Source organism: Mirounga angustirostris, unplaced genomic scaffold (assembly GCF_029215605.1).
Source record: "Mirounga angustirostris isolate CCGP_5_RB_7025 unplaced genomic scaffold, mMirAng1.0.hap1 SCAF_6, whole genome shotgun sequence".
In the NCBI taxonomy this organism is placed as follows: domain Eukaryota; kingdom Metazoa; phylum Chordata; class Mammalia; order Carnivora; family Phocidae; genus Mirounga; species Mirounga angustirostris.
Window position 1 is genome coordinate 111978804 of NW_026991714.1, and position 27770 is coordinate 112006573.

Consider the following 27770-nt stretch of genomic DNA (forward strand, 5'->3'; position numbering starts at 1 on the left):
GTCTGCATCCCACTATATACTTCTTTAAGGAAGTGTCTGTGTCTTGTCCATTGATGTGTCCTACCCAGAGAATGCCGCAAATTGCAGCAGAGCACTATGCATTTAACATGTTCTATTAACAGTTAATATCCACACCGCTTCTGTAAACGGGGGCAGTATTACCTGGAATTTATCAGAATGCACAAGGTAGAATCGGGGGCATTAAACCCCTGCACTTCAAACTCTAAAGCCCATGTTCTGCATTTGGTCCCTCTTTGCCTCATCCCCTATTTACACCTAGAAACGGGCAGCAAGTTTGATGCACTGGAACTTGACCCTCCAGTTCATCTCCTGGTTTCTGGGTTATCTGGGACAATAGAAGCTTATAACAATCCATGTCCATTCAGTGACAAGAGAACAAGTCCATGCTCCTTGCTTACTGTTTCCTGAGGCTGCCCTGATTGTTTGAGCCAAATCCATCTCTCCCCAAACCTCGGAGTCCAGTTCTGCCCATAAGCTCTTTAAACAGCTTGCTCATCCTGTCTATAACAGTAAAAATCCCTGGTACAACAAGCGAGGAATTGCTTGAAATTCCAATTAAGCCAAGTCTTACCAAAGCTTTTTCCATTATCTCAGTAAGCTGCTTTCTACATTAAAAGTCTCCCCTTAATTAATTCTTCTTGCTGGACTGTGGACATGCGATGCTTTATTATGACCTGTGAATTCAAAAGCAAGAAAATAAAGTGTAGATAAGCAGTGTGCGGAACTTCTCCCATCAAATCCGAGCGGCCTCATATTGCCCTGTCACGGATTGTGTTGTCTCCCACATTACAAAAAAAAAGAAAGCATCTCTGCAGAGAGGGCCTGGGAGGACTCAGGAAAGAGCTCTCCGTGGTCTTTGGTACAAACCATAGCTGTGTCACACCCGCTTCTAGATGGGAAGCTCAAACGGGAAAGGGATGATTCTCTGATACATTTCTTGCCCAGAAGTGAGTGCACATGAGGGCTGTGTTGCACAAATAAATGCATGCTGGTGACAACTTTCGTATTCCGGGTTCTGACTGTGAGTTGCCCACCTGCCAGGGGCTCCGCCATGTAGAGCATCTAGTCTAGGGTCTGCTCTGTTCTGCCTATCTCCCAGGTTTCGGAGGCTAGACCTCCTTCCAGGAAAATCTACAATAGCGGTACCGAGGCAGTGGACCTCCTGCCCAGCTCAACCCAGGCTTGTTCACCGGGAACTCAGGTGGGGCTGAGAAAGTGGAGTTATGCCTGCAAAGCGTACAGCACTTTCCCCAGTTCTCCACGGATTTTGTGTCTCTCTGCTCGCCTGATGGTTGCTTGCTTGTCTGTTTCTCTCTTCACTGCTGAGTTCATCTGCTCTCAGGCTTATTTTTATTGGTTATATTTTGTTTTTAAACCAAATTTCCCAGGATTCACTGCCACCCATGGGTTAAAAGAAAAATCCTCTCAAACTTTGCAATGGTTCCCCTTCGTGTGCCTGGTTTGCCCAGACGTTAGTATTCTATGTGACAGCCAAAGTCGCTCTGACTTAGACACTTTTGTGGGGCCGAGAAGCCAAGGGAAGTGGCCTGGGATCTGGAGTCGATCAGGATCAGTGGGAGGCAGGGCTGCGGGAGTAGAAAGAGGCATCTCTGTTCAGTCTGACAACAGAGGTAGATTTTCGCTGTGATAAAATACTCACCACATCCGAAACCTATCTACTACCCCCAAAGTATGTATTTCTTTCTCTGCGGCTCAGGCCCTGGGCTAGGAGAGACAGGGTCCCCCCTGTTTGTGTTTTATTGCTCACCAAGCAGGATGAGCTGGCCACGGAACGTAAGGTTGGGTTGTTATAGTCACATTTATTTCTCCAGAGTGTGCCAAATGACAGCCTCAGTTTTGACAAAGACGACATTCTGAAAGTATTTCTAATTGTGTTTATTGAAAGGGATGAAAAGAAACAACTCTAGCAGATACAGCGAGTTGGCTTCTGGGAATCATATCTGCCTCCCAGGATTATGCTTGATTTATGGTTTTGCGTGACTGAATGCTAGGGTTCCACCTCCACTTGTCTCTAAAAGCCATTTCTTTCTCTCCATCCCCACTGATATATTGTTTTAGTTCACACAAGGATCTTTCCCCATAGGGACCATCACAGGTATCTGCTGCCTCATCCACTGCCCTCCCAGCTCCGTGATGCCCTTAGAACAATCTTTCTAAAATACAAAACTTCCAGGGCACCCGGGGGGTTAATCGGTTAAGCCTCTGACTTTTGATTTTGGCTCAGGTCGTGATCTCATGGGACGTGGGATTGGGCCCCGTGCTCTGCAGGGAGTCAGCCTGAGATTTTCTCCTTCCCCCTCTCCCCCTACTCTCTCTAAAGTATTTTTTTTAAAATTTAAAAATTAAAATGCAAAACTTCCCCCAAAGGAAACCCTACCATGGTCCCACAGCTTTCTCTTCAGGATGAAGACCATGTGCCCATGTTATGGAACCGTGAGGGTTAATGTTACGCCACCATGAGGCGAGGGTCCATGAGCTGGCCACCAGTGCGTGGCTGCTCCCCAGCCCCTCTCTGCCCCTTGTCTATCCTCTCCTCTCGTCTATGACTTTTTCTTCATGTGGACTGGATTCCTGTGGTTTCTGATTCCTAATATGTACTTAGGAAATACTTGGGATGAATTCACCTATCCCACCATTGCTTGACGAGAACTGCTTTAGGTCAGGTGATGTCCTAAGCACTGAAAATACAGCCATGAACCAAGGAGAGCTCATTGCCTGCAGGGAGCTCACCTAGTAACTGAGGGAAGGTGATGCCACGTAAGGTATCCAGGAAGGCCTCCCCTTTGGGCAGAGACCTGGAAACGGTGGGGAAACAAGTCTGCCAGACCTCTAGTGAAAGAGTGCCCCAGGCGGAGGCCTAGTGCCTTCCCTGAGGTGAAGCCATGCTTGTGGGGTTCTGGGAAGAGTGAGGGACTGGGGTGGCTGAGGAGAGGAGCTGTGGAGGGAGGAGGACGCAATAAAGTCCTCCAGAGAGGAGTAGATGAAGCGTGTGGACAAATGTGAGGAGTTTGGATTTTAATTCTCAACAGGCGAAATACTGCTGGAGGGTTTTAAACAAAGTAACAGGGCCTGACTTAGGCTTTCCAAGGACTGTGTAGGCCGGTATATGAAGGCCTAGGAAGGGAGAGGGGAGGGCAATGGGAGAGTTCGAGGTTGCACAGGTACGTTCTGAAGGTAAAGCTAACTGGACTTGCTTATAGATTGAATGAGCAGCATAGAGAAAGAGAAGGGGTTGGGAAACAAGGAAGCATGACTCCAAAATCTTGGCCTGGATAATGGCAATGATGGAATGGCCAGTCCCAGAGGTGGTGAATACTCAGGGACTAGTGACTGGGGGACTCGGCTGTCTTCTCACAGTGCTACTGAATAATCAAATCCCTTCCTCACCTGCAGGCCTTCCCTCACCACTGCCCCCTCTTCGAGCTCCTCTACCTATGAGCTTACTCATTATCTACAGCTCAGATAGGTTCTTGGAGCTTCTGCCCACTGGCCCCAACTCAAGTCCAGCCATGGAAGTCCTCTAAGCCATGGTCCATTGTCAATGACTATGTCCCTCGCATGGTTTCCCTTCAGACCAGGCCCACCGTCCTCAGTCCTGTCACCTCCTTTCAGCCCATTGCTCACCTCAGCTTCTTCCCTCGGAATACATCTGCTTTGTCTATATTCCCTTTAAAATTGGCATTCAGGGGGAGCAAAAGTCACCAGGTGGAGTTGAAAAGGGAATTCTAGAAAGACTCACCTCTCATGCTATAATCTTTACTCTTTTTTCTTGGAGTCAGGAATCACATTGCCTACAATCACATCCTATTTCCATTGCTGCCTGACACTGCACAACGTTGACCACAGACGTTGAGGTCTGACCACAGACCTCACCACTGCCATAGCCTCCCAGATAACATGGCCACTCTTGTCCCTCCACCACTGAGCTTTCTCCACACAGTCTCCAGGGTGAGCTAGATTCTGTGTTACTCCGAAAGGCTTCCTATCAAGTTGGAATATAAACTAAACTCTGCCCCAGCTGTCGTCTCCTACCACACTGCGTACCACCCAGCTACCATTGTCTCTGTTCCCTTCTTGCGACACATCTAACCACTGCCTCCCCAAGGCCTGATACCTACTCTTCCCTTGGCCCCCATATCTTTCCCTCAACACCTTCCCTAGGTGATTTATTCTCATCTTCCAGGCAGATTCCACCTCATCTTCATTTCGGCAATTGCCTCCTCAGAAAAGCCTACCCACCCTGACTACGTTATCTGAAGGAATACCTGGTTACTTCCTACCTACACCTTCATAGCTCCTGTACACATTTGTAATTCATTGCCTTACTAAGTTTTTAGTTTGTTGCTTGCTGGCTACCTCCCCACTGAAATGGAAACCCCATAAGAACAAGGAGAGTGTCTATCTTGATAAGCACTCTATCATTAGCTTCCACAATGCCATGTCTGGAAGGTGAGTGGAAGACTATGGGGCACATTATAGTGTGATTGTAAATGACAAAGACATTTACCTAGCCTCGTTACAAAAAAAAAAATAGGTTAACTGGATTATTTTTATATTGGTTTTCTGTTCATTAATTTGCAATTTTTTAAAAATTTAAGATTAAAGACATAGACTCTTTGCCTGTCATAAATGCTGTTTCAGTTCTCTGCTTACCTCTGTAATTGAGTTATAGTGAGTTTCTTCCTGTATGACTTTTCCATTTTTATTTAGTAAAATCTGTTAATGTTTTTCTTCATGGATTCTGCCTTTGATGTTATTCTTAGAGGGTTTTCTCAGCCTGACATTTAACATATATTTGCCATTATTTAATTGTATTCATGCTTTTATTTATCACCTAACTCCTAACCTATCAGAAAATTTTTGGTGTGTATTGTGGAGTGAACATCTGAATAATACTTTTCTCTAGGGGCGTACCAATTGCTTAATTTTAACAATAAGCAATCTATTCCCCTGTAACAAAAAAACCCTCTTTATCATAATTACATTATCTAAATACTTCACTGAATGTCTTTGGATTTCCTTTTATTGCTCATTATTGTCTTTTCCTGTATTGGTTACTACGTATTTTTGTTTTTTACTGATCTCAAATAAACCTATAATATGATGGGTCAATCCTATGACTTCGAGCAGGTTCCTGAATCACTCTGAATCAGGAATCATTTTTGGTAAATGCAGATAATCATATCTATCTCACAGCCTACTTAGAAGGATTACATTATATAATGCATATAAAGTGTTTATTTTCTTCAGTAAAAATTTACAGTTTTGCTCAAAAGAATTCTGAAGATAACTTACTAAATCTTTATAATATAGATACATATTCTATATGTACTACATACTGGATAGCATATATACTAGATACAGAAAAGGGACTCCTTTCATCTTTTCCAAATGGTTACTTCTGAATCATAGGATAAATTTCTAAACATAATTATATGCAAAGTAGCTTTCTTAGATAATTTCATGATGTCTAAATTTGTTGAATTGTTTTAATTTGCCACATGGTCAATTGTTTATTCTTTTTCCATTTTCCTGTACATATATCACATTTATTTTTCCTGGCTTCTTGCACTGGCTGTAGCAATGGTAAGTAACAACAGTGTACCTGAGACACGTAAGCATAACGATGGCCAATGATTTCAAACCGAAGACTTTTTCTTATCTTCCAGCTGGTCTATATTAAAATAGTATGTTGGATGCAAGTTTTCATCCAAATACCTTTTCGGCTTATCTTTCTTTTTTTAATTTAAATTCAATTAGCCAAGGTATAGTAACTACATCATTAGTTTTTGATATAATGTTCAATGATTCATTAGTTGAATATAACACCCAGTGCTCATCATATCACGTGCCCTCTTTACTTCCCATCACCCAGTTACCCCATCCCCCCACTCACCTCCCTTTCCACTTATCTTTCTGATAATCATATTGGACTTCTTTTCCTATTAAAGAATTTCTAAAATTTCAAATTCCTTTGCCTTGCTGTTTTATTGGGATTTTCACATGCAAGTCTATAGTATATCATTTTTACAGTTTTGAATATTTTATTTATGAATATACACACACACATATATACTCATAGTGAGACTGAGTACAGGTTTTCTTTTGGTGCTCTCTTTTTTTAAAGTTTTGCATCAGTTTCATACTAGTTTTTATATAGCTAATTGAGAAGTTTGCATTAGTTTCTTATACTTTGACAGTTTAAATAACATTCAGTAAAATTCTTTCAAGGAATGATTTGGCTTGAACATTCATTTTGGAGAAAGCTCACTGACAACTTTTATTTTCTACCACAGTTAATGGCCTACTTTCCTCTTCTAACTTTTCTTGAATAAATTTTGGTAATTTACATATTTCAAGAAAGTCATGCATTTATCAATGAGCTACATATTACGAAACTTGTAACAACATATTGTATTCCATTGTAATTATTTCATTCATTCTCATGTGCATATCCTACTTTGAATGCATAATGTTATACATTTTTGTGTTTTATTTTTGCCATTTTTCATATTGCCAGAGATACATCCATATTATTGTTCTTTTATCAGAATCAGGTCTTTGATTTCTCAATTTTTTTTAAAGATTTTATTTATTTAGTTGACAGAGAGAGAGATAGCAAGAGCAGGAACACAAGCAGGGGGAGTGAGAGAGGGAGAAGCAGCCTTTCCACCAAGCAGGGAGCCTGATGTGGGGTTCGATCCCAGGACCCTGGGATCATGACCTGAGCCGAAGGCAGACGCTTAACGACTGAGCCACCCAGGCATGCCTGATTTCTCAATTTTATTGCATCATAGTCTAATTTATTTATGTTTGTTTTTATTAAATGTTTTTATGACTTTTGCTGAAATTTTTCATTTTTCTTTGCCTCTAGAATTGAATGAAAGTTTGTTTTACAGTTTTTTTATACTTAATAGTACACTGGATAAGCATACGAATTATCTTGAGACTAGCTTTGTGTCAGATAATCTGAGCTGTGATGATTGTTTGACACTAATTTTGACAGAATCTTTAATTTCATTCTTGAATCAAAATTAAAAATTAAAAAGTAAATGGAGGTTTTTGCTTAATCCTCTGTTATTTAGTTTTAAATATATTGATTGTTTTTATAATTATAATTATTAAGTGGGTATTTTGTCAAAGGTTGTTATTTAATATTAAGTATTTGTTTTGTTTGCACTATAATCAGTCAATTATGACTTGTAGAATTTCTACTCTCAGACTCAATGAAGTTCTTTTTCTTTTAAGTATTGGATCTGATCTTCCTGTATACATACTATAGGGGCATCAAAAAAATGGATTTTCTGTAGATATATCCTATAGTTACATATTTGATATATACATATTTGATATATACTGAAACAGTAATTAAGGAAGCTCTATTTAACTTTTAAAAATTTTGTCAGGGTGCCTGGGTGGCTCAGTCGGGTTAAGCAGCCAACTCTTGGTTTCGACTCAGGTCATGATCTCATGGGTCATGATATCCAGCCCACCTTGGGCTCTGCAATCAACAGGGAGTCTGCTTGAAGATTCTCTCCCTCTATGCCTCCCCCACACCCATGTGTGCTCTCTCTCTCTCAAATAAATCTTTAAAAAAATTTTTGTCATCTGAGTGTGTCAAACACTAAAATTTTCAGTTTGAACTTTTACTAAAACTATGGTGTTGTCAATTTCTTCTTAGATTTCTAATAGTTTTTCTTTACGTTTTTGGATGATTTATTATTCATTTTGTGAATATTATGTCTTCGTTGTGAATTATTTATTTTAAAATATAAAATAACATTCTTAGTATCTTTTTATGCTTCCTCCCTTCCATTCTTTTTTGTCTGTTATTAATTTTGCTGCATCTGTTTTCTGCATTTTCATTTGCCTGATCTATTGCTACTCTTCCCTTTTGTAATTTTTCCCCAGCTTTATTGAGGTGTAATTGGCAAATAAAATTGTAAGATATTTGATGTGTGCAACATGATGATTTGATATACATGTTCATTGTGCAAGGATTCCTACATCAAGGTAATTAACACAATCATTGTCTGACATATTTACCTTTTTTTTGGTGATAACATTTCAGCTTTATTCTCTTAGCAAATTTAATTATACAATACAGTGTTATCATGCTCAGTCACCATGTTATACCTTAGATTCTCAGACCTTATTCATCCTATAGCTGAAAGTTTGTGCCCCTCACCAACGTTTCTCCACTTCCCCACCCTGCCTCCCAGTTCCCAGCAACCACTTTTCTACTCTCTGTCCCTTCTGTAGTTTATGTTTCAAGCTTATCTGTTTGCAGATACCTTATATTCTAGTTTGTTTGTGTTGAACCCTGCCTGAGACATTGCTCTTTACTAATTTGCATCATTTTTATAACTGATATGTTTTGGCTTACTTAAACTCTCTTAATAATTCTTTACTATCACTTTTCTTTTTTCTTTTTCTTTTCCTTCTTGATTTTTTTTTTTTTAAGTTGTAGCTTTTGTGGGTAAATCAAAACTGCACTGAGCATTCTATTCAATTAAATAAAAATCTACTTTATCCAGGCAGTGGGTGAATGCCATGGCTGGGAATGTGACAATGGCCTGGGCTATCCTTTATCATCCACTGTTGTCACCACAAATGTTCCTTACAGGACTAAGGGGATGTTCTTCATGTTCAGCCTCCGTTCTTTTTTTTTTAATTCTTATGTTAATCCCCATACATTACATCATTAGTTTTAGATGAAGTGTTCCATGATTCATTGTTTGTGCATAACACCCAGTGCTCCATGCAGAATGTGCCCTCCTAAATACCCACCACCAGGCTAACCCATCCTCCCACCCCCCTCCCCTCTAGAACCCTGTTTGTTTTTCAGAGTCCATCGTCTCTCATGGTTCGTCTACCCCTCCGATTTCCCCCGCTTCATTCTTCCCCTCCCGCTACCTTCTTCTTCTTTTTTTTTTTCTTAACATGTATTGCATTATTTGTTTCAGAGGTACAGATCTGAGATTCAACAGTCTTGCACAATTCACAGCTTCAGCCTCCATTCTTGACGGTCCTCTGCCACTCCATTCTGTCCTGTGTGCCAGGTAATATAAGTTCATTATTATTTTAATGTCTTATTTTTAAAAATTAAACTGGGGTGCCTGGTGGCTCAGTCGGTTAAGCCTTGGACTCTTGATTTCAGCTCAGGTCATGATCTCAGGGTCCTGAGATCGAGCCCTGTGTTGAGCTCCCCATTCGGCACAGAGTCTGCTTAAGATTCTCTCTGTCCCTTTGCCCCGCACCAGCTTGCACTCTCACTCTCTTAAATTAATTAATTAGTTAAAGTTAAAATTAAAAAATGAAACCTACACAACAATTACGAGAATAGTACAATGGACATCCACATACTCTTTACCTAGATTGGCCAAATGGTAACATTTTCCACGTTTACAGTGTGAGTGTGTGTATGCTGCATCATTTGATATGTGGCAATTATAATGACCCTAAATCCCTAAACACCTTAGTACAAGTTTCCTAAGAACAAGGGCATTCTTTATATAACCATGGCATAATTGCCAAACAATGAAAATTTAATATTGGTAGATTGTTATCACCAAATATATAGCCCCTATGGGCATTTACTAATGTTAATAATGTGCTTTAGAGCAAAATATTGTTTTTCTTCTGGTAGGCACCACCTTAGCCAACTGACCAAAGGTAACACCATCCATATTGGGACAAAACCATATCACGAGCCTCTTGATATGATGCACTGAAAAGGATACAATGTCACTTCCGTAGTTTTCCTGCCAAAAATGCATAACCTGAATCTGATCATGAGGAAACATCAGACAAACTCAAGCTGAATGAAATTCTATGATATAACTGGCTCACACTCTTTAAAAATGTCAAGGTTAAGAAACAAAGAAAGGGTGAGGAACTAATCCAGGTTAAAGGAGTTGTTAAGGACCTGACAAATGAGTGCAAAGCATAAGTCTGGAGAGAGCTGGAGTAAACTAGCTCTAAAACAGGGATTGGCAAACTATTTCTGTAAAGAGCCTGATAATAAATATTGTCAGGTTTATGGACCATATGGCCTCTGTTGCAACTACTCAACTCTGTGGTTGTAATGCGAAAGCTGCCATAGACAACATGTAAACAAATGGGCATGATTTTATTCCAATAAAACTTTACTTCTGGAAACAGATGGCAGGTGGGCTGTAGTGTGCAGATCCTACCTCTAAAGGGCATTGGGACAATTAGCAAAATTTGAATATGGATAGAGGATCAGATAATATTTTTATTTTGTTTTGTCAGTGCTAAACTTCCTAAAATTGATAACTATATGATGGTTATGTAAGAGAGTGTCCTTCTTAGGAGATACATACACACACACACACACACGTAAACAGAGATGCGGTGAGAATATTATGTATGGAGAAGTAGATAGATAGATCTTTATCTGATCTATATCACTTTCTTTTTCTGATCCAGACTCTAATCCAAGGTCATGCTTTTCATTCCATCTTGTTTAATGGAGAATGGCTTCTCTTCTTTTCTCTCTTCCATGATTTTGATATTTTTGAAGAGTCAAACTAGGCTTTTGTAGTAACCTATCCCTCAATCTGTATTTGTCTCAGAATTAGATTTACACTGTGATTTTTGGTAGAACTACCATAAAAGCGATATTCTGTCTCACTCAGCACATCCCGTCAAGAGGCACATGATGCCAATTTATTCCATGATTGGTAACGTTAGCATTGATCACTGGGTCAACATGGGGTTTTCCGGATTTCTCCACTCTAAAGGTAACTTGCTTCATCACTCTTCATTTGTTATTTTCTAATTTAGTGAAACCGCCTTCATCGTGAAATCTGACATCTTCCTCTATTCAGAGGAGCCATCATTTCCTGCATTTTATACACTTACAAAAAGAAACCAGCTGCATTGTATTGGTGACCTCGAACTCAATAGATGTTTGTGAAATCTTCTTGTAAGAGTCAACTTTTGTTTCTGTCACATGAAAAATTCTTTCCATTACATTTGCACGTAACAGTGAGACACAAAGGCCAGGACTCTTAATCATGTGGGGGAGCCCCTTGCAGAGACCCAGTATGTTTAAGAACACACTCTTCTATTTAAAGGTTATTGTGCCAATACCAAATAACTACCACCGCTGGATGTGAGGTGGTGGCTTTGATTCATAGACCTTTCAGGGCTGCTATGATTTGCATTACTATAGTAAGGACGGTTTTATTAAAAGTTATACATTATAATAACCTAGATTTTTAAAAACATGAATATGGATCTTAGGATATTGATGTACCAGCTACACAGCTAATTAAGAGTTCAGAAAAAAAATATACTAAGATTAAGACTTTGAATGTTTCGAATGATTTTTAGAACTGAAAAGGTATAGGTTTGGTTATGAATATGGCCCAACAAAATGCTTTTTTTTTGCTTTAGTTGCATACCTCAGGGGGTAGTAACAAGGAAGCCAGGACCCCAGGGACATCTATTTGCATAGACATCATGCACATTCCATATCTGTGACCAGGTCCACTTCAGCCAGTGGGCATCCTGGCACAGTGATGGGCATGTGATGGGTTCCATGTGAAAATAATACCTGAATAAGTGAATTCAAAGAAGAGAAGGAGTGGGAGTTTTCAATCCAAACAGAGAAATGGGGTTAGTGGTGTGGATACATCCTTTGCGAGGGATGAGGCAACATGACATGCTTACCTGTAATGGAAAATGCCAGGCACCTCACAAAGCCAGTGGATTAAGAGAATTTTCAAGCTTGACACATTGGAGCTGAAACAGGAAGTCATTTGGGGTTCCTCCGCCTTGATGGATGGGGCCATGTAGTGCATTTTGGCTTTGAAAACAAATATACCCGGAAGAGTGAAAGGGAGGCGATTGCTGAGAGTAAACGCAAAAGCCACTGTCCTCCCAATTATCTTCGGAAGAGATAAAGATTTATTGAAGGATGTTTGTTCAGGATGATCAATGGTTTCCTGTCTGGCTCTAGGTACCTGGCAGAAAATTTTCATTTTCTATGGTGAGTGGAGAATACCAATTTATCTCTCTTTCAGAGGTGACGCTTGACTGGAGGTGCAGAGAGTGAGCACACCTAACTTAGGCTCTTCCATCACTATCTTCATAGAAAGGGATTCGATAAATCCACTTTAGGAAAATATCCAGCAGTGCATTTGCTTCATATGGCAAGTTTTGATGGTCATTCCTCTCGGACTTGGGCCCTAGATCCCTTGGGCAGAAAGGAGTGTGGTAGGAATGGGAAAGGATGCTGAGGTACAGCCAGAGCACACAGTCGCCTGTCATGCTCTGCAATCTGTGGCACAGAATCAGTATTGAGCAAAATTGCATCTGAGAAATTCAGAGCCATTCCAGCAAGAGCCAGGGAACCAGAACTTCAAGCTGGAGCTAATTTGTGAGACAGAGGGAGGGAGAAGTTGGTCTGTTCCTTTTGCTTTTGTTGGCCAGGCATATATTGAGTACCTTTCATCCCAAGAGCACTGCTCATTCCCCAAATGTGCTCCATTTCCTGCAGCCCACGGAAGCCCAACCCAAGTTTGAGCAGTAACCCTCACTGTGGGTCTAAGAGGAGGCAGAGACTTTGGGCAACAACTCATAGTAGGAAACGGAAAAGATTTTCCAGCATGATGCTCCTGATGGTGATGGGGATTCCTGCTCCCCAGAGAGCCTGTACCATTTTCTCCTTCCTGTCTACTCCATCCACCTAAACTATTCTTCCTTCCTCGGAGACCACGCTACCCTATAAAAGCTGCCCTGGGTAGCTGCCACTATCCTCCACGTATGTGATCTGCTTCTAACCCAATTTTCCATCTGAGTTAACAAGACCAAGTGAGGCGAAGCAATTTGACCTTGATCCCCAGTGACCCTGTGACTGGTCTACATTTAGAAGAGAACTCACCCCTCTCCAACCAGAGCGGCTCACAACAACCACTCTGTACCTGAGCCTTTCAGCTGCACTAAGATGTGGTCTAGATTAATACCCACTTAAGCACCAGATGGATGTCTGCCAACCCAGATCAGTTGGCATGCCACTCTGAAAACTTCTTCACTCTTCCTAAGTGCTGTCCATCCTTCCATCAATCAACCAAGCAACTTTGTAAATTAGTAAGACAAAATTTTCCAAAGGACATCCTTGTCTTCCAGTCATTCTTTTTAGCACCTCTACTGCTGCAGAACATTTGCACCTATTTTTTTAAAAAGAAGCATGGAGAGGCAGGCGTCAGAAACTTCAGTGGAACTTTCTTACTCATTGCCTGGGATATGTTATTTTCTAGCTTCTTATTCTGTTCTTTCTTTTAAAAATTAATTTCTTTTTAAAAAGCAGCAAGACTATCTATAATCTGATGAATTAAAATAGTTTCCTCCATTACTAATGAAACCAGTCTTTAGAACTAGTGTTCAATTTGGCAGTTTTAATTATGGACATATTTCCAAATCTGATTAGAGTATCCAACATATATTCGACTGTGGCTTTATGTTTTATTCCAGGAGGGAAAATGTCTGCTTTATGTTTGCTCAGAGTGCTTTCTTAGCATTGAACTGGTGAAGGACATGGATAATTCAGACAGATGGGGACCCTGCCTTGAAGGGCCTTACAGGTGCCGAGAGACACAGGCATGGCTGCAGACAAGCAGGGCCAGAGGACAGCAGGGTGGGGTTCAGGGAGCAATCTTTCGGGAAGAAAGAATGGAAATGAGTCAGAGCCTCATGGATTATAGAAACCAAAGGTGGGGTGAGCTCTGGAAAGGATTTGGTTTAAATGCTCCTTGCACTCCAACCCTGGATGTAGAGACATCAGCGAGGATGGAGAGCATATGGCACGTGTGGAGCATTTCAGTTCCCTCAGCCTGGACAGACCCCACTATCTGACAGGGGATTCATTGGCTCACAAAGTAGAACTTCTGGGGGCAGGATAGGTGGATCCAGTTTTCCACATATGGGGATCCCAGCTCCTGGGAAATGCTCAACCCAAGGAGTTATATACAGGAGACAAGACATGCAAACCAGTGAGCCCAATGCCTTGCATGGAGCAGAAGCTTAATAAATATTTCTTGAATGATTAAAAGAATGAGTGAATGGATGGATGCAAGTTTATTCCCTTTACTCATTCTGATTCCTATAGAATCTATGTTTTTGAGACCAAGCAAGTGATCTTGCCGAGATGGCCAACCACCCCAGAGCTGACAGTAAGTCTACAATACCAACCTAGCCTAGCCAGGTCCCCATGCCCAGCATGCTAGTACGGAAAGACAGGAAGCAGGGATAATAACTAAGCTTCATCCAGAGCACACTGTCTCCCAGGCTCTCTTTCAAGTGTACCTCATGTCCTAACCTTTTAGTCCTCACAGCACCTCTGTGTTAGAGACACAATTATTAACCCCATTAACAGATGAGAAAACTGAAGCTCAGAAAAATTAAGTAAGTTGCTCAAAGATACCCTGCTAAAACTGATGCCAACTGCAATAACCATAGTCCGAATACCATAACCAGATGGAGGCTGTCCTTGAGGAAGAACATGAACATGGGAATCCCCAGGAAATGAATGACTTACAGTCAGGTGGGATGTGGTTTGTGGATCAAGGCAATCCATTCAGTTTGGTAAAAAAAATAAAACAAAACAAAATACCCTGCTAAAGACTGGATTTAAGGGGAGAACGACCTTGCCCAGTAAGAGGCAGGTGGCAACGACTGAGCAAAAAGTTAGGATGCCAGAAAAGTGTGGAGAGCCCAAAGCAAAGCAAGAAATGAAGGACAGATTGCCCTGGGAACATGTGGTGGGGCTTAGTGAAAGCCTAGAATCTAGCACGGATAAGCTATGATCCAAGGTTAGGGCAGCAAGACAAATTCAGTCTCTGTCTGCAAATGGCCTGGCCTGCTGAAATTCAGCCAGCTTTGCTCAGGGTCCGGATGGCCTGGATGTGAAGGCTCCAGGTCTCAAGGACTCAGAGAGAGCATGACTGCTGAGGGCAGAACCCAACGCAAGTATGCAAGGGAAAGCAAGAAGACAAGCTGTCTGTCCCAAGAAAGGGAAAACAGGTGTCAGGCAAGTGGTCCTGGCAAAAGGCTGAGATGGAATCCAGTATCCAGAGTAGCCATTCAAGCAGGGGATGAATGGACAATTGGCAGATGGGTGGCATCAGGTATTCAGAGTATTTACAGGTGGGCAGGCAGATGGTACCTGTTGATTACCAGAGGTACAGGTAAAAAGACAGTTGGCAACAAATGACTATGGTCTACAAGGGGCCCAGGAAACTCACTGATGAGGTCAGAGATCAGCAGAAGCGCAGGTGGAATAGAGATGGCACCCCGGGATGACAGGCATTCAGGTAACATTGTAGGAGCCCATCAACCAGTACATGTATGCCTCACTATCCAAATTCTCTGTTATCCAAACCCCAGTCTTGAATAGGGTGGAATGGGTAGGAATTCTGGTATTGGGGGCCCAGTCATGGAGATTGGGTATTGTTGAGTAAATTATCCTGAAACTGGAAAGACTGAGAAGGACCAGATGCCAGGTTAGTGAATATAGGATTCCCAAATAAGTGCTACATGGGCTTGCTTGTCGGACCACCTACAATGTCTGAATCCACTGGATAATATGACTGTTTAAAGTTATAATTCCCCGTGCCCCTGTTCCCCACACTGCCATCCCTGCACAGAGAGGCGTGGACCTAAACCAGTGGAAAGTAATTACACACCAGACCCAAGAGGCTTCCGTAGAGACCCCCGCCCAGTGGTTCTGCATCATGTGGCACTCCATCCAGCACGGAGCTCTGGGCAATGCTGATGTGAGCATGGTCAATCCAAGCCTCAGCCCTCAATGGATTTTCTGATTTTTTTATTTTTCCAATGTTGCCGTATTTGATAAGGAAAGAAATCAAGCCAGCAATCTTCCCCAGCACTCCATTCTATCAACACACACTTTCTATGCCCTTGGGAATGTGCTCTCTGTCCCACGACTGGCATTTTTCTCCCTTGCAGGAACTCTACTTCTTTTCTTCTTAGCCACAGCCAACCTTTCCTGCCAAGCATGTTTCAGTCTCCCCTCTCCTCCTCCTCCACTAAGCTGGCCTCTGCCCGCACTGTCCTTGCTCCTTAACCTCCCTGTGACCTCTGGAGTAGACTATAGGCAGTTCTGCAGAACCCTGAGGCCCCATGGAAAATGACGGAGTAAACAACAAGGGCTGGGGGCAGTGGTGTGGTTTTACCTGGCTCAGCCAAGCCTTGCTCCTCTCAAACTCTCTGGCCCCCCTTGGTTGCATGGCTCCCTGACACTCCCTCACTCTCAAACTCCCTTTCAACTCTTCACATGGGTCACACTCCCTCCTCCCATAGGATCTTAGTACTTGTTCTTCTGTCTGCCTGAAATGATCCTCCCTCTCCTCCTCACTACCTCCTATGCATCTTTTAGACTACAGCTCATTCATCGCTTCCTTGGGGATATCTCCTCTGATGGGCTGATGAGGCACATGCGCACTCTGAAAGCACCCTGGCCCACACGTGTGACAGTTGTAATCATATTGTGTGGCTATTTGCTTAGTGTCCAGCTCCTTCTCTGAGCTATAACTTCACTTGTTCCATTCACTCCAGCATCTAGCACAGGACATGATACCTCACAGATGTCCAGTGAATAACTGTTGAATCAGTTAACGTCCTTGGGGACCACACTAACAGCCCAGAGCCTATATTTCCATATATGCAGAACAGAAGGAGGATAATGAAAGTAACGTGCCAGAGGGATTGTGGTAAGAATTAAATCATAAATCACCTATAAATTTCCTCACATGGTACCTGGCCCATGTGGAACCCCATACATTATCAGGCCTTCCTCCCCCTGCATGGGGCTCTAATCTGTAGTTAACCTTAACAGAGACACAAAGCACCAGTAGCATCAACTTTGATGACACATTGACCTGTGGTGTGGCCACTTCATCTCACTTAAGCCTCAATTTCTCACCTGTAAAGTGGGGATTTTAATAATACTTATATCACAGAGTTGTCATTGATAACACATGGAACAGTGCTGAGAACAGTCCCCTGACGTGTGATGGTCTGGAATTGGTGTTTGCTATTATTGTATTTATATTTATTTCTATCACTGGGACCTAATTAGGAACTCATGGGAGAGGAATTGTGAAAACTGGTCCAGAGTTTGCCAAATATTGTATTAGGATCCCATATAGGTGAATCAACTAGATGGCTATCTCTCTGGCCAGGGGAGAGGTCCTTCAAAGCCAAGGGAACATCACCATGCTGTTTTGGTTAGAGGATTGCCTTTTGTAAGTTGGCTTCTCAGCCTTGTCTACTCAGCAAAATTCATTTTACTGAGACTTGAAAATGCTTGCTTGATCATATGCCCACTTATTCTTTCTGAATACAGCTCTCTTTGAACCCTGCTAAGATTGGCAATTGCATTTCTCAATTCTCAAAGGACACACCAGAGGATAAAGGAAAACTCTATCCACTGTAGTTGGCTGTGTATTACTCAGAAAGGAGTTCATAGGAGACCAGCTTGAGTTCTAGGTGGACAAGGAAAAAAATTGCAAAGGATGAGCAAAATAGATGAATAAAGAAAGTGAAAAAAAAAAAAAAGAAGTGAAAAGAAAAAAAAATTAAAGAGAAACATAAACTTTTTGCCATCAGGGACAGACTGTATCTGAGTTCCTGAATAGAGGCAGGACCACCTTAATGGGAAGAATTAAGGAGGAGTCCATGCTAAAGTCAAGGTTCTCCCAACACATTTCTCCAAATAGGACATTAAAAGAGAAGGCTGGGACGCCTTTGAAGGAGCCCAACAGCATCCCCTTATTCTCAGACAGAGGGCCTGCACCATCAGCCTGCAAGTAAGACTCATGCCTCTACATCTGCTGGAACAAGGGGAACTGCTTAAAGAAACTCTGACAAAATATAGGGTAGAACAGAGAGAAGCCAAGTAGATCACCGGAAATTCTTTGGAAAGACTCCTACCTATCAACAGCTCTGCTCTGCATGTGGATTTAACTTCAGGTGATCACAACAGGTCTGGAATTTGAAGTGGGGCAATTAATGACTTCCTTTGAGTAGTACAGGGTTAAGCTCTGCCTTACTCCTGTGGAGATGGAATTGTTTAGACCCTGTCTTGTGTCAGGAAGTGGTAACCTACTCAGCAAGCTGCATGGTACATGGATTACAAAGACTTCGATGGTTCTTCTGTATTAATAGGGTCAAAGAGGAATATTTGAGAGCAACTAAACCATACACTATGAAATGAATGATAGGCAATTATATGCAGTTATTTTTGGTGTGTACACATGCGCACGTGCACACACACACACATACACACACACACTCTCTCTCTCTTTCTCTCATTAGGCTGTATTGTTGGGATTGTGTATTTTTCCTAACCATTCCCTCAACAACAAATTAAAGAGCTGCTTGATCCTCTTGGTCAGGTATTTCCAAAGACAATCTCTCTTTCCTAGTCATGTTTTCTTCCTCCTCTGGACTTCTCCTTTGCTGGAATACTTTTCCATTTTCACCATTGCAGATTGGAAAATTACGGTAGCCTTTGAAACAACAGAAGTTACTAAGTTTATAGTCTCTGGCATACTGTTAAACCCTGAGTCCATTTCCTCCACTAGAAAATCAGAATGATAATCCTCTCCCGCCATAGGATTGGTGTAAGAATTACATGTCATCATAGAGGTAAAGCACCTTAAACATGCCTGGCAAGAGGAAGGCTAAGTAAATAATAATTCTCCTCTTTTTTTCCTTTCCATATTCTAGTGCATATTGGATTTATCTTGTATTTACTTCAAAGTTTTCATACTAACTACAGAGAACATTTCAACCTGCCCTTTCTCAAAGTTTGGGTTTCAATCCGGAGTCTTCATCAACCATGTAAAAATCTCTAGCTACTGCTTTTCATCAGATCTGTGCCTTCCTTGAACTTTGGGAGATCTCCTCTGCCCTAATTCTAAAATGATTACTGGAAACAGCTTTGGCTTCTCTTTTTCTATCTGCATCATGTTGGGAGGAAGAGTTTTGGGATTGTCATGACTTTTCATGGCAAGAGAACCACTTTCAAATTAAATGCCCATTAAACATTTCCCTCTAGATGACAAAGTCATGACAAATTGCAAACCTGGCCCTAGGTAATTTAACCATCTCTTGCATTGCCACAGCGATCCAGACAAAGCAAGAAGTAGCTTCTGTTCACACTGTTTTTGGACCTGAACCCTCTTGTGCTTGGAGCTGAGAAGAGGATCCATATGTTTGGACTGGATGGCAGGGGCTTTGGAAATCAACCATTGTAGTTGGCAGGGGAGTAGATCTCTGGGCTGGTCAGGGCAGAGCGTTCATATAATTGAGAGTAATTATGTTGACAAAGAGGGGAAGTGTAAGGGCACCTCATAATTATAAACAGATGTGTTTGAATAATGGCAACTGGCCTTTCAGAGGGCCCAACACACTGATGCTTCAGCAGGGACTCCTCTCCCTAGTTGTACAAAGATGCTCCAACACCTCTGATAACCCAAACATGGCAGCTATTTTCAGAGAAAATGAGCTATTGAGCTATTTTCAGAGAAAACTATATACATGGATATCAGAGGGGGAGGACAGTACAGTAAGAAAAAACAATGGTTTTGGAACCAGATAGACTGGTTTAAACAGCAGATACACCACTTAACAGCTGGGTGATTTCACATTAGTTCTTTAAGCAATCTGTGTCTCAGTTTCCTTATCTCTAAAATGGCTAGAATAAGACCTCATGGAGTTATTAGTAAAAGTTGGAAAGTGTAGGTCAACTGTCTAGCATATAACAGGTCCACCACAATTAGTTTCTAGTCCAAACCAAGTTCATTGTTTGCAATCTCCTACCTGGTCTCCCTGCTTCCATTCTGATCCCAGGATTATCTGTTCTCCAGAGGGATTTTGTTTTAAAACATAAGTTGGAACACACAACTGCTCAAATCTTTCAAATAGCTTCACATTACACCTGGATTAAAATCAGGATCCTTATCTTATAAGATCTAGGCTCAGCTCTTAGAACTCTCCAACCCCCTCTTCTTCCACTTCTCCCTTTCTAGTGCCCTCCACCCAAGATTCTCTCTTGGTTCTTTAAGCATGCCAAATTTGTTTCCCTAAGTGTTTGCATTCCTGGATCCTTTTCATCACTCATTTCCCAGTTTAAATATAATAACTCAAAAGAGGCCTTCCTTGTTTACCGTCTCGGTTGAGTTTCCTAGAAACAGAGCCTAAGAGAGGGGTTTGGGAGCACATGGTTTATTTAAAGGTACGCTCAGGGGAAGCCTGCGATGGAGTGAGGGAAGCACAGAGGAGAAGAGAAAAAGAGAACAAGGACACAGTCTTAGGTGTGGTCTTAGGTAATGTCTAGCCTTGGACTGATCTATGGGTTGTAGTGGGGGAAAGATCTGGCGCATAAATCATTGCTCATAGGTGGCCTGCCTTGAGGTAAGGAGCCAGGCTTTTGTACCATGGAATCAATCAGTCAGTCATTGGCTGCCTCACGGGGATCTCCTACCAGCCAAGTACAATTCTCAGGAAAAGGTTGCAGGTTTAGGCCACTGGCCACAGAATTACCCTCCACAGCTGGAAGATGTGTGTACTGGCTTGTAAATAGGATCTAGCAGCGCATCAACTCACCTGCTGCAAACACCTGGTCCAGCATTGCCATGTGCACGCTCTGTCACCTAAACCTGGTTCAACTCTTTGGCTTACATTTATTCTCCAGTATTTTTCTTGCTTCATTATTTGTTGATTTTCTGACTCCCTGACTAGAATATCGGATTTTGAGAGCAACAACCTTGTCAATTTTTTCATGGATCTATCTCCTGACTCTAGAACAAATCCTGTTTTAATGAGTGAATGTTAATTGCCAGGCACTTCCCTTCTGAAATGGACAAAAGTCTACATTCAGACAAAGAACATGTCAAAGACAAAATGAGAAAACTGAATCCTCTGTGTCATGGTCACCTGCTCCCAGGAGTTCCTTTGTTTTCTGTGCCATTTTCATGTTCCATCAGTGGAAAGTTGGCTGACTTTTTTTTAAGCATTCCAGAGAACACTGCTTATAAACTGTGTTTTCTAAAACAATGCTATCCACCACCAGGGAGGCAGCTTTCAGGACTTTTCCTGAAATATTTACAGAACGGATTTGAAGAGAGGGAAAAAAGAGGCTGTCCCCAGAAGCTTATCTCCACAGCTTATTTAATATGACTTCTTCCAAAAGATAGTCCTCAACCAGTTAATTGCTACCGGGGCCAAATTTTATGGAGTGTTTTCTACAGAAGATGCTATTCCCCGCCCCAGATCTTTCATGTATATCAAAGCACAATCTGTTATGTGTGTTACTGTTGTCTCCCTCTTCCTCCTTGTCTTTGGGGAAAGGAGATTATGGCAAAATAGCAACATGTGAGAGAATTAACAGGATAATGAGATGTGTACCTCTGCCTCATACAGTGTCCACAAAAATCATACACATGCAGCCCTCGTTGAAAAATGATGGCTGCCAACAGCTTTTGTAGCAATCTTTCTGAAAGTTCCAGCTTCCCATGGACCCTGTAGCCATCAAAAATCATCAAAATTGTCTGAGAAATTCTGGGGCATTCAAATAAGGATCCGGAGGCATAAGGAAAGTAAGGCAATCAAGTTGCATATAGGAAGGTGTAAGAAGATTCATGAGGCCTGGGGCATTATAACGCAAAATAATAAAATGCTATTTGGAGGACTTACAAAGCATCAGCAATTGTGCTAAGCAATTTCAAACTTGGTATCATTGGATCCTTAACTAATGTTGTGAGATACACTGTACATTTGTTTTATGGATGAGCAAACTGATAGACACAGAGCATATGCAAGTTACCCTATATCACACAGTTGGTTTGGTGGCTATCTATTGTTTTGGCTGGATGTTTTGTATTGTTTTGCATTATTTTTGTTGGATGTCCAGTATCTACTTGCCATTACTGAAGATATAACACTCTAATTTGCCTTTAAAAATGCCTTTCCCCAACCTTTCATCCATGTTGTTCCAGTGGGGCTGACCCCATTCTGTTCTATATCTAGTTAATCAAATTGTTCCATTTTCCTGGCCAGTTTTTGAGTTCAGGATGGGCACTGGCCCTAGCCAGACCAGTGATACTCAGTTCCTGAGTTTTCCTGGAAATGATAGAAAAGAAACGGCCTCTTTCTTCTAGGATTGCTCAGGTGAGGTAAGTGTAGCTAATTGTAACCAAGTTGCTACCTGATGGGGAGAGTTTGGTGACATGAAAGAAAATAGAGACATGATAAAGAGAGACATATTCCTAGTGCCATCATTTTAGCACCTGTATTCCACCGTTGCTGAAATTGATGCTACCCATGGGACTTTTTAGGAGGCCAATACATTTGCTTTATTCCTTAAGACATTTAAGATGGATTTCTCTTTCTAGCAACTGACTGAATCTTACTATAGAATTAAGTAAGTAATGTCGACCTTGGATGTTAACTGAAGAATGGCTGATCCCTCAATATTTGTGTACATAGCTGGAAAGCAGATACATTCCAAGGATCGTGCAAGGGGAAGGGATTGGATATTCAGTCTACTTTTCCTTCTGAACTTTTGGCTACTTCAGGGAGCCCCAATGGGTGACACAGGCTGTCAGAAAAGGAGCATATCCAAGAGACAACTCTGATCCAACTGGCCACAGAACTAGCCTAGAAGAGAAAGAATGAGAATAGGGATTGAAACACTAAAGGAACTGCGCTTGGAATCAGACAGTACCGGATTCAAATCTCAGCTCTGATGCTACATATCAAATAATTCTGGAGAATTACTGAACCTCTCTGCACCTCAGTTTTCTCATCAGTAAAATGTGATGATAAAACCTATCTTAGAGGGCTATTCTGAGAAATAAGTAACAGTATGCACACAAAGTGCTCAACCAGTATTGCCACTCTATGAATACTATTAGTTTCCCACCCTGTCTCAGGTGCAGCCTATCCGACTCTGCCTACTGAAACTCACAAATACTATTCCTGATTTTAGGACAAGTAAACAAGGCAAGTTTGGGCTTATTGTCTAAGGATGTGAATAACGGGATATATGTGTAGACTTTATAGAGTCTTAGAGGGAAGTCATGTTTCTAAACAAAACCAACCCACCTGATAGGATATTTCATTTCAGCCAAAAACCATTGTGTCTTTGACACCTTGTCAAATAACTGGTATGACTGATTTGTCTCTTCCCTCTGAACGAAGGTTGTCTGGATTGATCAAACCAGTGAGGTTTCTTGACAAGTTGTAATAATAACAGGGCCATCCTTCATCTCCATCCTGGCCTTTAAATGGGGAACAGGTGTGTCCAAGGTCATCAGCACTCGAAAGAGTTGCTCAAAGTCAGTGACACATGGTAATGAAAAATCTAGTTGGAGTTAGGGTATAAATAATGACTGAAAAAAAGTTGGAATAGATTTATTTCCCAAAGAAAGGAATTATGCCTTTATTATTGTCCTGCTATGGGTACCCAAGGGGGCCAGTCAAGGGCCATGTGCATTGTGACGAGCAATCAAACTGCAAGCGGATGGATGGAGAGATGACCAGGTCCTGGTCTTGGCTAGCATTACTAGAATGAATTTATTCCACACGCATTTACTGAGGACCCACTCTGCACCAGAAAGTATTCTAGGTGCTGGGGTACAGAAAACACTCACATCCTCATGGAGCTTAAAATTGATTGGGAGGAGACAGACAAAACATAGGTAAAATATATCGTGTGTTAGAAAATGATAAGCCTTGTGAAGAAAACAATAAAGCCAGAAAGGGAATAAGAATGATAGATACCAGCATGCAGGAAGTAAGGGTTGCAATTTAAAAGAGTGTTTACTGAAGACCTCAATGAAAAGGTGTTGTTTTGGTTTTTGGTTTTTTTTTGCGGGGAAACAAATAAAGGAAGTGAAGAAAAGGAAAAAAAATAAAACTTGCGAGGACTTCTGGGAGAAGAGCATTCCTCTGAAGTAGAGGTCTGCCTCAAATGCTGGAAACAGCCAGGAGGAACCAAGGGGCGGAGTAGGAGGGTAGGAGGCGAGGTCAGAGGGTGGGCAGCCTGGCGTGAAGTGGAGTGGGGGCTAGAGAGCCAAAAGCTTTCTCCTCCCAAGGGGAGGGAGCCATCAGTGGGCTTTGAGCAGCTCTCACTTATGTTTAGTTAGCCCTCTGTTGCTGCCGCTCTGAGAATAGACTCTGGAGGTGCATGGGAAGGGTAAGCAAGATATGGGCAGACAGACCAGGCAAGTGGTTATTACAGCAATGCAGGTGACCCATGAAATCGGCTTATACCAGGATGGCAGCAATGGAGAGGATGAGGGATGGTTCATCCTTACAGAATGTTTTAGATTGTACTCAGGCTTCACCTATGGACTGGGGTAAAACATGGGGTCATCCCGCTAGAAAAGCTCTGGAAGAGACGTTCTAATGACTTGAATAAAACTGACAGGGTCTCAGGTCGAGCACCTCAAGGCACTTTATCAAGGCGCCATGATGGAATCATAGCCTAGAGTCCAAATTTGTAATTTCTCAAGCCCTAAAAGTGAGGCAAAAAGGAAATAAAAGATGTAGGGAGCATCATGACCCAGGAACGAGGCCAACCGTGGTGACCCATGTGTGTGGGGTGTTACAGAGCCCCTTAGATGGCATATGTGTGGTAGGAAAGGGAAACAAGAGACCTCAGGAGCCCCACCCACTGACAGAGGGTGTCAGAAAAGGAGCACCCCCAAGAATCAAAATGGAGATGAGGTTGACAGAGAATGACAGCCCAGTGGATGGACTGTGCTTTGTGCACGACGGGGAGAAGGTGATGGGTGGCTCAGGTGGGGCAGGTATGAAGGGCCGATGGCAGATGCCAAGGGATGGCCTCATCAAGGTTTTCTTTTTGTGGGAAATCAGAGTTAACATATAAAGTGGCTCCTTCTCTTCCCGCAATGACACTGATTGAAGATGATCCTCCCAAATTTCATTGCAGAAAATGAAGAACGGCTCCTGGTGATTGTGATTTTCTGCCTCCCTGACCCAGTGCTGAGGAGGGAGATGGCTCATTCTTCATGCCCCTTCTTCTGCAGCTCTCACCTCAGGGCGATGTGCATCTTTCACCTGGACGGGGTCCCGGGATCCGATGACAGTCAGAGCTCGTTTTGTTCATTTTCCATATCCTTCAGGCCAGAGAGCACAATCCCTTGCAGAAGCCTGAATTTGAACATGAAAGGAAATAAAAGGGAGAAAAGAACTAACGTGCATTAACCATTTCCTCTCTGTTGGGCATCATACTGAATACTTCTCATGTATCATTGTCTGTAACTCTCAACACCCCCACAAAAGCTGGGGCTGGAAGGTGACTAAATGGACGAACTGAAAACAGGTCCTGCTCCACCCTAAGGTGGCACCTCAACAGCAGGATCACCCAGTTCACCCTGCTGCTGGCAGTACGGGCTCTAGGCAGGGGAGATTCCGCCTGTCCCTCTCTCTGGCTGTGCCACCAAGAAAGTTCCACATGAAGCAGTGACACCAGGCTGCTGCTGTCCCCAGCACCACCCAGCACAAGCCTGGGATTACGGAGGAGGAGAGGGAGTGAGGGCAGGGACTTGTATTTTCTGGGCACATCTTTGTGACAGGTGTTGAATTCGGTCTTTTAGATACAGGATTTCGTTTAGCCCTCATCACAGCTCCATGAAGAAGACATTATCTCCATGAGAAAACTGAGGCTCAGAGTGTTTATCCAGAGCCTGTCAGTGGCTTCTGGGGAAGGTAGGCACAGCCCCGAAGCTGTTTCCAAATTCCATGTTCACTGTTGCTGGAGACCTGGGGAGTTTTGTTGGTTTGGGCAAGGTCAGGAAGGCCACTCTTTGATCCTTTTCATCAAGAGTCATGGAAATTAAATTCAGAAAATCAGACTTGTCAGAATTGCTGAAGTCAGAAAAATACCAAAGAGGCATCTTGGGTTTCATGCTCACACGGATAAGTGAACAATGAGGAGAGTGGATGGGCAGCCGCTTACTGTCAGTGTTCTAGAGACTGACCACATGCATGGGGCCAAACACCTGTCTGCCGGGCACTAGCTGTGTGACCTCACACATGGTAACCAGTCTTTCTGTTTCTCAGCCATGAACTATCTTGGGTATAAGAACTTGCTTCCTCGCAGGTTTCGTACGAGGTTAACAGGAGATGCTGCTTTATAGCCTTGAGTACCATGTGTATGGTATGCTGGGAAGTCCTAAAAGTAGTGCTCATTGTTGACTAACTAGTACTCTTAACCATAGTAATTTCACTCCATAGCTGTTTGTTTCGCAGGGTCATCATATTTATTTGGAATTATTTAGCGTCACCACTGGAAGGAAGAGATGAGAAGGGAAGAAAAGGGACAGGAGACTAGGACAGGAAAGCCAGTGGGTGATGCTTGAGAAAGTGAATGGGACCCTGTTACCACACGTGGGACCACCTTAGTCCAAGAGGCTGCTGGCAGGCAGGATTGTTTTTCCAGGAGACAGTAGGGTCCCAGGAGTGATGTGGCAAGCATCCAGACCACCTGGGACAAGAGTGATAGATAAAGGACCTTATCTGCAACGTCATTTTCTTAGGAAAAGTGTTAGAAGCCCTGCTCCTGGCAGGGCTTAGGCATGGCTGGGGGTGACCTGGCTGAGGGACTCATTTTCCCTTTTGCTTTATCCAGATTCCCAACAACCTCCTTTCAGACCAGCCAGCCCTCTACTCCAGTGTTTATGGTAAGGACAAGCAGCCTGGAAGTGTTTATCATGCAAATGGTTACAAATTTTCTGCTTGGCATCCCTCCTCTTCCTCCTCCTCCTCCATTTCCCCCTCCCATCTCTTTTTGCTCTGATGTCTTTAAAAAACATTATTTCTCTTGTGCTTTCTACTGAAAAAAAAAAAAAAAAAGAGCAAAGTCTAATCCTCAACTCAGGCTGTGGCTTCTAATTATCTTATTAAAACTATCTGGAGTCCTTAAGCCTTTTATGTCCATGGCCCTAGGACAATCTTCCTACTTTCTGATGTCAATTTTCAGTGAAGTTTTAATACATGCTGTTGGGTATGAGGTGAAGAGAACTTTGCTTTAAAACGTGTATTTATCAAAACACCATTCTCCAAGCCAACAGTCTCTGCTTTAAGAAGCCTACAAGGAGAAGGAGCAATTTGGAGTGTTTACTCTTCACAATGGAGGCCCACCTGAAGTGTCATCAATCTAGAAAATAGGAACACTTGTAGAAGCCAAGCTTATTTTTAAATATAAAATAATAATTTTTTAAAACTGCCTTTGTTGTTAGTCTGACGGCAGCTCACCTGATCATTTGTCAAAGCCTGATTCTTACTGCCAACAAAATGAGAGAAGCGGGCAGAAAAGAGAGGAGAGAAAGCATTTATTTTGAAGGGGAAAATAAAGATCTTTTTCTAACATGATTACCAATGTCCTATCTCTCTGATGGCAGACAACACACCAGAAATCTGAGTCATTATATGGCAGTTCCTTTGGATATGGAGATTACTTAAGTAGATGTGGGTTAAAGATGGGAAACTCACATCATTAGAAGGCTCCATGGTCCACAGAATAGTCCACCCTGAGAAGAAGCTCAGTTGTCCACAGGATATCACTAGCCCCTTAGTCTGCCCCAGAAGACCATTATGACCCTTTATCTATTTGTATAGCTTTATCTTTTGTCACTTTAACCCTC

At 42.3% G+C, this 27770-nt stretch overlaps 1 long non-coding RNA gene across 1 annotated transcript in view; it reads left to right on the forward strand.

The window, feature by feature from the left end:
• Window positions 1-25643, forward strand: part of LOC135364656 (uncharacterized) — a 56629-nt gene extending 30986 nt beyond the window's left edge. The window contains exons 2-3 of the long non-coding RNA XR_010412100.1: window positions 9009-9104; window positions 25055-25643. This is a non-coding gene — a long non-coding RNA (uncharacterized LOC135364656). The remainder of the gene's footprint in view (window positions 1-9008; window positions 9105-25054) is intronic.
• The last annotated feature ends 2127 nt before the right edge of the window (window positions 25644-27770 follow it).